Here is a 9,402-nt window from a genome sequence, read left to right as displayed (position 1 = left end):
TGGGAGGTAACTGACACCAGGCTCTTCGCTTGTCTGAAGAGCCTGGTGATGCGAGGCTAGCCAGCATCAGTCCTGTGGAAATTTCAATTACTTCTGTATGGGATGGTGCTATACATTTAAAGCGATAGTTCACCCAAGATTGAAATTTCACTCATTATCTACTCACCCTCACGTGGACTAAGGGCTGGGAGAAGTTTCAGAGTCCTCCGTGGCTTCTCTGAGTTACAGGGGGTCTCGGCGTAGCAGTGCATGTCAATATAACGGTTGCAAATGGATACCAACTGTCTTGGTAACAAAAAGACACACCAAAAAACACCCAAATACCTCCATGCTGCTCGTATGTAATGTCCATCTTGTATTGAAGCCCCGAAATGCGAAATTGTCCCGGAAAAAATTGAATAAGTCAATTTTTCAAGCTTGTTTTGTAGCGGAAGCTTCTCAAAGCTCCTCTTCCCGGTTCGTCATATTTGGACGAACTGGGAAGAGAACAGACCCTGGTTCATCCAAATATGACGAACCGGGAAGAAGAGCTTCGAGAAGCTCGAAAAATTGACTTATTTCATTGTTTTTGGGACAATTTCGCATTTCGGGGCTTCAATACAAGACGAACATTACATACGAGCAGCATGGAGGTATTTGGATGTTTTTTGGTGTGTCTTTTTGTTATGAAGACAGTTGGTATCCATTTGCAACCGTTATATGGACATGCACTGCTACGTCGAGACCCCCTGTAAGAGAGAAGCCACTGAGGACTCTGAAACTCCTCCCAGCCCTTAGTCGACATGAGGGTGAGTAGATAATGAGTGCAATTTCAATTTTGGGTGAACTATCACTTTAAAAACTTGAACTGAAATTAATCTGAACTAGGTTTAATGAAAAAATTTAAGAAGCAAAATGCATTTGCCATAATTCTTGGTCTGTTTGCCTACCTGTTTGCATGTTGAAGTCTGTACCCCATCATCTTTTGCTCTATTGTCACTTCGGGTTCTCCAGCACGATGATCTCATGGGTAGAGCACTGCTGTGGGTCCCTGGCTGTGTAAAATACAGATTGACATAACAAAGAGTATTCAGTCAATTAGAAACAGAGTAAAACATTAATTAATCAAGGACAAAAATATCTTTAGCTGTGTCACAGTATTAAGGATAGAATGATTTTTTTTTTTTTTGCGGCTGATCCTGATTATTATTACTCAAATAACACTATATTTAGAACTAATATCCTAATGAAAATTACTGCCACATATCTTTGACTTTAAAGTTTCTATTATTTTGTCCAACCTATGAAGGGTGAATTGAACTTATTACACCTGTGTGTATAAACTGGATTCACTAATGAGGGCTTATTTGCAGGCTATATCATTTTCAGCTGGATGACTAATACTTCATCAACCGAGTACACTAATATCAGTGATACTTTACTTTTATTAACAGGAGTGAGTATTAGTAACCATGCTAAGAGGCCACAGTCAGTGTAGTGTCTCATCTCCAGTAGTTTCTGTTACTAGCAGAGTTCATGTTGTTTTCTTCTGCAGCAGAGTGCGTGCAGTGGTTCTCACACACACACACGCGCGCGCCGCGAGTAGCCGCGAAGCAGCGAGAAGCGGAGCCCTTTGATGTTAACGACTGTGTCACACCGGAGCCACGTCGCTCCGGTTCACAGCAGCAGCGGCGCGGCGCGGCGCGCGAGCCGCGAGCTACGGCCGCGAGCGAGCCTGTCAAGCCGGGCAGGAAGTCGCACAAAGAAACAGCGGAAGAATCCGGTTAATTTTCAAAATAAAACACATTCCGAAGCCGGTTTACCCCCCCCCCCCCCCCGTTTGGGAACCACTGTTCTAAAGGAACTTTCACTTATGTTTAGTTCAAAACAGTGTCTTAAATAACTCAATAAACAGCCCATGAAAAAAATATTTTTTCCAGCAGATATCTTTGTTACAACATGACTGAGCTAATGGGAGTAGTTTCATGTTGTGTCCGACAACGGGAGGGTTTTAACAGCTGACGTCCTGGTGTTAGCTTAGCTGCTGCTGTTAGCTGTCAGCAGCAGCTAAGCTAACGGCTACGATAGCCATGACTAGTTGCAGAGGCGTGCACACAGAAGTGGTGGTGTTTGTTCGGTAATTCGTTTTGTAGATTTAACAAACATCAGATTAGTCAGGGCGGTTTTGGCAGCCCGGAGCCTCCACATTTGGTGCCTACACCGGTGGCTAATGCTACCAGTTAGCCGCTAACGCTACCAGTTAAGCCTGGTTTATGCTCGACGCAGTCGCGAGTGCGCGAGGCTCGCGCGCCACAAATGACGTAAACGCGCACCTCGCGACGGCGTCGCGCGCTGTCGCGCCGCGCTGTCGCGCACCTCCAGGATTTTGAAACTTGGCGCGCGCCGCGCGAGTGTCGCTCGGTTCAAAATGGATGAATTTGAGGGAAGACTGGCTGAGCTGGTACGCTCTAGCATTTGTACAACTCGTAATTAAGTTATAAACACCATCAAATGACCCAGAACTCGAGGAACTATGCAAATCCGGTCCCTCCTCTCCTCCATGTGCATCTGTTTACAACAAGCCGGCGAAAAATCAATACATGGAGCAATCGATAACGTTATATAACTACTACACTGATGTTGCAAGGACGGTTGGTTTTCAAATCATGTAGTTAACTATCACAATTACACCGGAGCTTTTTAATTAAGGTAAATAGTAGAGCTATAGGAGAAATCCTGCTTACTTCTTCTCTGTTTTTAGTTGCTTCTGCTACTTCCTATTGTATTTTTTTTATCTACCGCCCCCTGTCTTTGCTACGAATATTGCAACGGTGAATGCGGCAAGTATAAACGCCTGTGCGCTCTGCCGAGGTGCGCGCGCCAACTGCCAACGGAGCCAGGCGAAAGTATAACCTAGGCTTTAGCCGCTCGCTAGAATGCTACTACGGGGTTGAAAGCCGGATAGCTCATGTGCTAATGGCGATTAGCTTTTCTCTCTTTTCTTTCTAACCCTTTTCTCTGTAACACGTTAATGAAGCCATGTACCGGCTGAAACATCCTCCTCACCGTTGGTTAGAACAAGGAGAATAAGAAAAAAAAACCCTCCATGGTGACATGTCGAGACATGTCCAGGACTTCACATCCGTTAACGTTACACAGCCCCCCTCCCTCTCACCAGAGCCTGCCTGTTTGAATCCCTGACACCAACAACGCCACAATAATAACAGAGAAATATCTTACCTGGTATTTTTTGCAGGATTTAAATTCACTCAAGCTCTCGCTAGGACCAGGTTCCAGCCGACTGTTTGTCCATTTATCCGTATCGTAAAAATAATCCACATGACTGGTCATTCTTGAACGACTGAAGTGCGTCGCGGCGGTTCCCGTTTCACAGCAGCAGTAACGGTTATTTTCAAATTTGGCGCCGGAAAGGCGCGCACAGCTGTCATTGGCCAAGAGCCATTATGTCAGTCAGATCAACCAATCATGTTCAAATGCTCACGATGAGACAGCCAATGGATTTTGTTTCATTGTGGTAACATTTTATTTTTTATTTTTATATCTAATAAAAAAAATAATTCCTGACCTGCAATCGGTTCACAGACCATTGCTAAGTAAAACACACCGTTGCTAGGGTCACCGCTCTGATCAGAGGACACAGAGGAGGAGAACTATGCAGGATATTTACTTTCATTGAATTTTTACCTTCAGCTTCGGACTAATTGTGATGTTAGATAAATTACTTAACTTGTTACAGGGGGGGGGGTTATAAATATACACATATACTATACTATATACTATATTTTTTAAATGTTTTACACACACACACATATATATATATATGTGTGTATATATATATATATGTATATATGTGTGTGTATATATATATATATATATATGTGTATATATATATATATATATATATATATATATATATATATATATATGTGTGTGTGTGTATATATGTGTGTGTGTGTGTGTGTATGTTGTATAAGATATAAACATTTAAAAAATATAGTGCCTTTTTGGCCTTGATCTCAATATATTTTTCAATATATACACATATATGATCCATGCATATATATGAAAATATATAAAACATTAAAAAAATATAGTGCCTTTTTGGCCTTGATTTCAATATATTTTTCAATATATACACATATATGATCCATGCATATATATATAAATATATAAAATATTTAAAAATATAGTGCCTTTTTGGTCTTTATTTCAATATATTTCTCAATATATACACATATATGATCCATGCATATATTGCAATATATTGGAAAATATAAAAATTAAATCCCATATATGGGAATATATTGCCTAATATATCACATGATATTTTCTAATATATTGCAATATATTTTTCTTTCGTAAGGGGAAGCGTGATTATATTACTTACCATCTTCCCCATGTGAGTCTGAAGTGAGCTGGTCTAAGATGCCGTCGTCATCATATGGATTCTGTAATGGCTCCATCTGCTGCGGGATAAGGGAATTGATTTTCTCCGCCAGTGAATCATCTTTCTTTGGCGGAGGACCTCCTCCTGTGAGGAACATCTCCCGTCTCACAGTCGCCGCATCTTTTTTGGCTTTTGTTTTTAAGTTTTTCCAGCAAGCTTTAAGCTGAGCGACGTCTCTTTTCTCTTTCACACAAAACTGTCAGCCAGTTGCTGCCAAGCAGTTTCTTTCTTTTTCACCGTGCTGTTGTCCGTTTTCTTGTCTTCTATTGTTTGCCCATATTGCTCCATTAATTCGGTCAGCAAGTTTTTCTCAAAGGAGGAAAAGTTTGAGCCTCTCTGCCGAGCCATGTTAACGTAGCCGATCAAGTTAACAAGTAGCCTAACGTTCGGCTAACGTAGTTGCTAGCTAGGAACAATGTAACGTTTAATCGTAAAAGCACCCGTTGAAACAGGCTCCTGTGGTCAGAGTGCACTTCTGGTGGTGTAGCCTATAAATTTAATTGCATAATTAATTATTAATTTTAATTTAGATGTCCACAATTATCCCTATTGATTTAAATCAGTTTAAATTCAGTTTAAATTCAGTTAAGTTTTACTAAACTGAGATTAATTTTAAATTGTGCAACAGAACTCTGCTTAATTTTAAAGCAACATTGCGGAGTTTCAGCTCAGTGCTTCCACCATCTGGTTGAGAAGCGCTATCGTCTGGGGGGGAAAAGCGTTTATTCCCATTAATAAACGACAGTATTTCCCACATACTTGCAAGGAGACTGTGTGGCGGGTGGTCGGGGGAGGGGAGGAAGGGGTGAGGGGGGTCGGGGGGCGGTGGTGGCGGCGGCAGCGGCGACGACGACCGGAGGGGAACGTAAGTTTCGCTTTTACCCACCACGTCTCTCCCTCGACGCAGAGGGGAAGGGGGGAGGAGGGGGGGCAGTGTTTCGTACCCGTGCAGGGAAGTTACATAGTGCAGTTTCAGCCGACGCGACCCCGCTCAGGCTGCGGTGGCAGCACCATTCATCCTATTAACCATTTTTCTATCATTGCAATGAGTCTGGAAACATTATTTTAAGGCTGAAAAACTCTGCAATGTTACTTTAAACCTGGATTAACTCATTTTAAACTGAGTTTTACTAATCTCCAATTAGTGCTAATCTTAGATTAAATTAAACCTTGTTGGTGCAATCCAGCCTTAGTAAATCAGGCCCAAAGTCCACATCAGGGGGAGAGGGTTGTGAAGGATGGATAAATGTGACAGCGGCATCCGATTCCCATATGAGTTTATGTTGTCTGACAGTTAACTGCTATTATTGTAACGTAAAGATAGTTTAATGTAACTCAAATCATGATCTTTCTAACCTACCAAGACCGACCAAGTGATAGAGTCACAACAGAGTTCCAGTAGCTACACAAGGGGGTGCTATTTCAGGACATGATCATATCAGATGGTTGGAAAAGAACAAGTTATATGTCAGTGGTGTCATTTTGCTCTAAATAATGTGATTTTTTCTAGGTGGAGATGAAAAATTAACATTCTCTCCTGTACTTACTTACTTAATCCTCTTCGTCCCCAGTGGGACATAAGGCTGCAACGATCTGACTCCAACGGGACCTGTCGTGCGCTACATGTTGCGCCTCGCCCCATGTGAGGTTCATCTCCTTTAGCTCGGCTGTCACAGTTCGTCGCCAGGTTGTTTTAGGTCGGCCTTGACTCCTTTTTCCAGCTGGAGTCCATCTCAGTGCGACCTTTGGGATACGGTCTTCATTCATTCTGAGCACATGGCCTAGCCATCGTAGTCGGCGGCGTTTAATTTCCGTCACAGCGCTGGTGCACTTGGTCATCCTGTGCAGTTCTTTGTTTGAGATCTTCTCAGGCCAGAAGATGCAACAGGTTTTGCCGAGGCATCGGTTATGGAAGGCATCGATGTTTTTCATATCATGTGTCACTCGCCAGCATTCCGAACCGTACAGCAGCACTGATTTTACGTTGCTGTTATACAGTCAGACCTTTGTTCTGAGGCTCTACTGCTTCGATTTCCAGATCGGATGGAGCCTTATAAAAGCACTGTGGGCCTTCCCTAGCCTTGCCCTCATGTCTTTTTGTGTTGAGTTGTCTTTACTGACGACACTTCCCAGGTAGGTGAACTCCTCAACATAGTCGAGGGTTTCTTCATCCACCGTGATTTGTGCCTCTGGGGTGGCATTAATGCACATCACTTGTGTTTTAGTGGCGTTGATGGTCAAACCTGTTTGTTTCGCATACTGGTTGAGTCTGTCAGTTTTCTCTTGCAGGTGCGTGGATGTAGTGGAGAGTACAACGAGGTCATCAGCAAAGTCCAGGTCTTCGAGATGTGAGAACAAAGTCCACTGGATGCCCCTTGGTTTGTCAGTTGTGGTCTTCCTCATCACCCAGTCAATGGTCATCAGGAAGAGGATGGGAGACATGGTGTACCCCTGCCGCACGCCAGACTCTACAGTGAACCAGTCAGATGGTTTTCCATCGACAATGACAATGAGGCGATAGAACAACCCCATTAGTGAAACAATTTTTGGAGGATTCTTTCCTGTGCTCCAGATTAACTCAAGCACCTGTCTTCATTCTGACACGTCTGTAGTAATCTTGGAGGGCTTTCTTTCTTTCTTTTTTTTTTAAAAGACTGAAATATAACTAAAAATCTAGTGGTTGTCAAATATTTTTACTAGGGATGTCCGATATTGGAAATTTGCCGATATCCGATAACCGATTTTTTCCAAAATTAGAATTTCCGATTCCGATAATAACCGATAACGATATGCAGGTTTTTTCCCCAAAAAAACGAATTAATCCTGTCAGAAATTAACACATTACTGTATGACTACATCTATTGTGATGCCCCACTGGATGCATTCCACAAATTAACATTGTTTATTTGTTTACAGACAGGGTTCAAACTTAACTTTTTTGCTCACTGGCCAACTGGCTAGTGAGCTTTAAAAATCTACTGGCCAGAAAGATTTTTTACTGGCCAAAAATTATGTATAGCTGTTTTGTATATTTTTCATTGTGTTGAACTGTTATAATACACTCATAAGCATTTTTAACACATATCATAGCTATTAGCATATTTTAGTGTGGAATAAAGGAGTCAAGTTTGCCTTTTTTCCCTAAAAGGTTTATTTTAGGGATGCACATGGTTAACCGTTTAACCATTAACCTATAACAAGAACTTGACCGAATAATACTATCAGTTATTTATATATATTTATTTATTAGCTCCTTATGTCGTCAACTCATGGGGGCGTGTCGACATGTGCAGACTTCCACTGCCTTCAGTCATATTATTTAGTAGCTAAAAGTTTCACAGGACTGACACTGTGCACCATGAAGGAAGATCAGACAATAAATGTAGCCTACACGGACATAGATACTATGTGCATCACCTGTAATAACGGCGCTGCAATAAAAAAATTAAAAAAAGACGTCGCAGCTCTCCTGCAGCTCCACAGAGGAGCTGTCAGAGGAGCTCTGCTGTTCCTCTCTCTTCAGTCTGGTGTTTGGCTGCACTTTCAATAAGAGAAGTTCCATATGAGCGCGATCAGCTGAGACAGAGCACAATGGATGTGGCATTGATCAGATATCGCAGCGCACATGTTTATTTAACGGCAAAAAAATAAATAAATAAATTGGAGCGATGTTTTTTTTTGCTGTTAAATAAACATGTGCACTGCGATAGCTGATCAATGCCACATCCATTGTGCTCTGTCTCAGCTGATCGCGCTCATATGGAACTTCTCTTATTGAAAGTGCAGCCAAACACCAGACTGAATAGAGAGGAATACACACGTGCGCCGCGAGCGTTGTAATCGGTCACAAATCATTGCTATACGGCATGTTGTGAGCTTTAAGATCTGCACGACACCGGCTCACAACCCAAGCGTCACAGCCGGGTCGGGAGGAACAGTAACAACAACGAAGTAGTTTTTTTTTTTTCACTCGCCAGAGTGGCCAGTCAGCCGGCTTCCTTTACTCGCCAAAGTATCAAAGTTAGTCACCACTGGCGACTGGCGACCGCTAATTTTGAACCCTGTTTACAGACATTTATTTATTTAAGCAGGCTTTTAGTTAGCCAGGCTAGCGCCGCCTACTGGTTCCGGCAAATTTCATTTGCCTCAACAATGTAGTCAGGACACTAGCAATGCGTTTCGGTTTGCTCCGTCCGCCAGAGCGGACGGACCAATCAGCGAACAGACGGGTAAGTGAAGGCGATGGCGTTGAACTCAAGCGCTCAAGATTAACCTATGAGCTTAACCGGTGTATAGCACACGTGACCACCAAGCAGCAGCGATTAGTTGAAGCAAATGTAAGCAACTGCCTCCCGGAAGCAAACGAATCCCTATGGCTCAGGTTCAGACGCTTTTTGAAATGTAATGAAATAAGCGGCTGATGCATCAGGCTAGCTTTTAGTTAATGTGTTAAATTGTTTTATTCATTATATTTTTATGTTTTTACTGTTGTATTTTATTTTATTGTGAAGCACTTTGTGATTTTTTTCCGTGAAAAGTGCTATATAGATAAACCTTACTTATTTACACAGACCACAGACACAGACACACACACACACACACACACACACGGACGGACGGAGGGGCAGGCAGGCAGGCACGGACGGAAGGACGCACGCACACACACACTCATCACACATCGCTCATTAATAATAATAGCTACTGCACAACTGAAAATATTGGAGCGACCCCGCAGTAATGTTCTTGTTACGATGTTTAAGTTCTGTGATTGCTGACTGACTGTGAATGTGTACGGGCAGGTAGCGTATGGTTGGATGAGAAACTGCGGGGCCGGGGTGAGTGTGAGGAAGACAGAGTCCTGTCTGTGTGTGTGAGTGAGTGAGGAGGAGCAGAGGAAGAAGTGAGAGCTGTCAGATAAGTTTGTATTATGTTGTTGTAGTTACGTCGGGTCGGAC

This window comes from Trachurus japonicus, chromosome 16, assembly GCF_045865225.1.
Source record: "Trachurus japonicus isolate A0001 chromosome 16, Traja_1.0".
Lineage (NCBI taxonomy): Eukaryota > Metazoa > Chordata > Actinopteri > Carangiformes > Carangidae > Trachurus > Trachurus japonicus.
The sequence above is the reverse complement of the archived record's forward strand: the minus strand, read 5'-3'. Positions refer to the sequence as shown.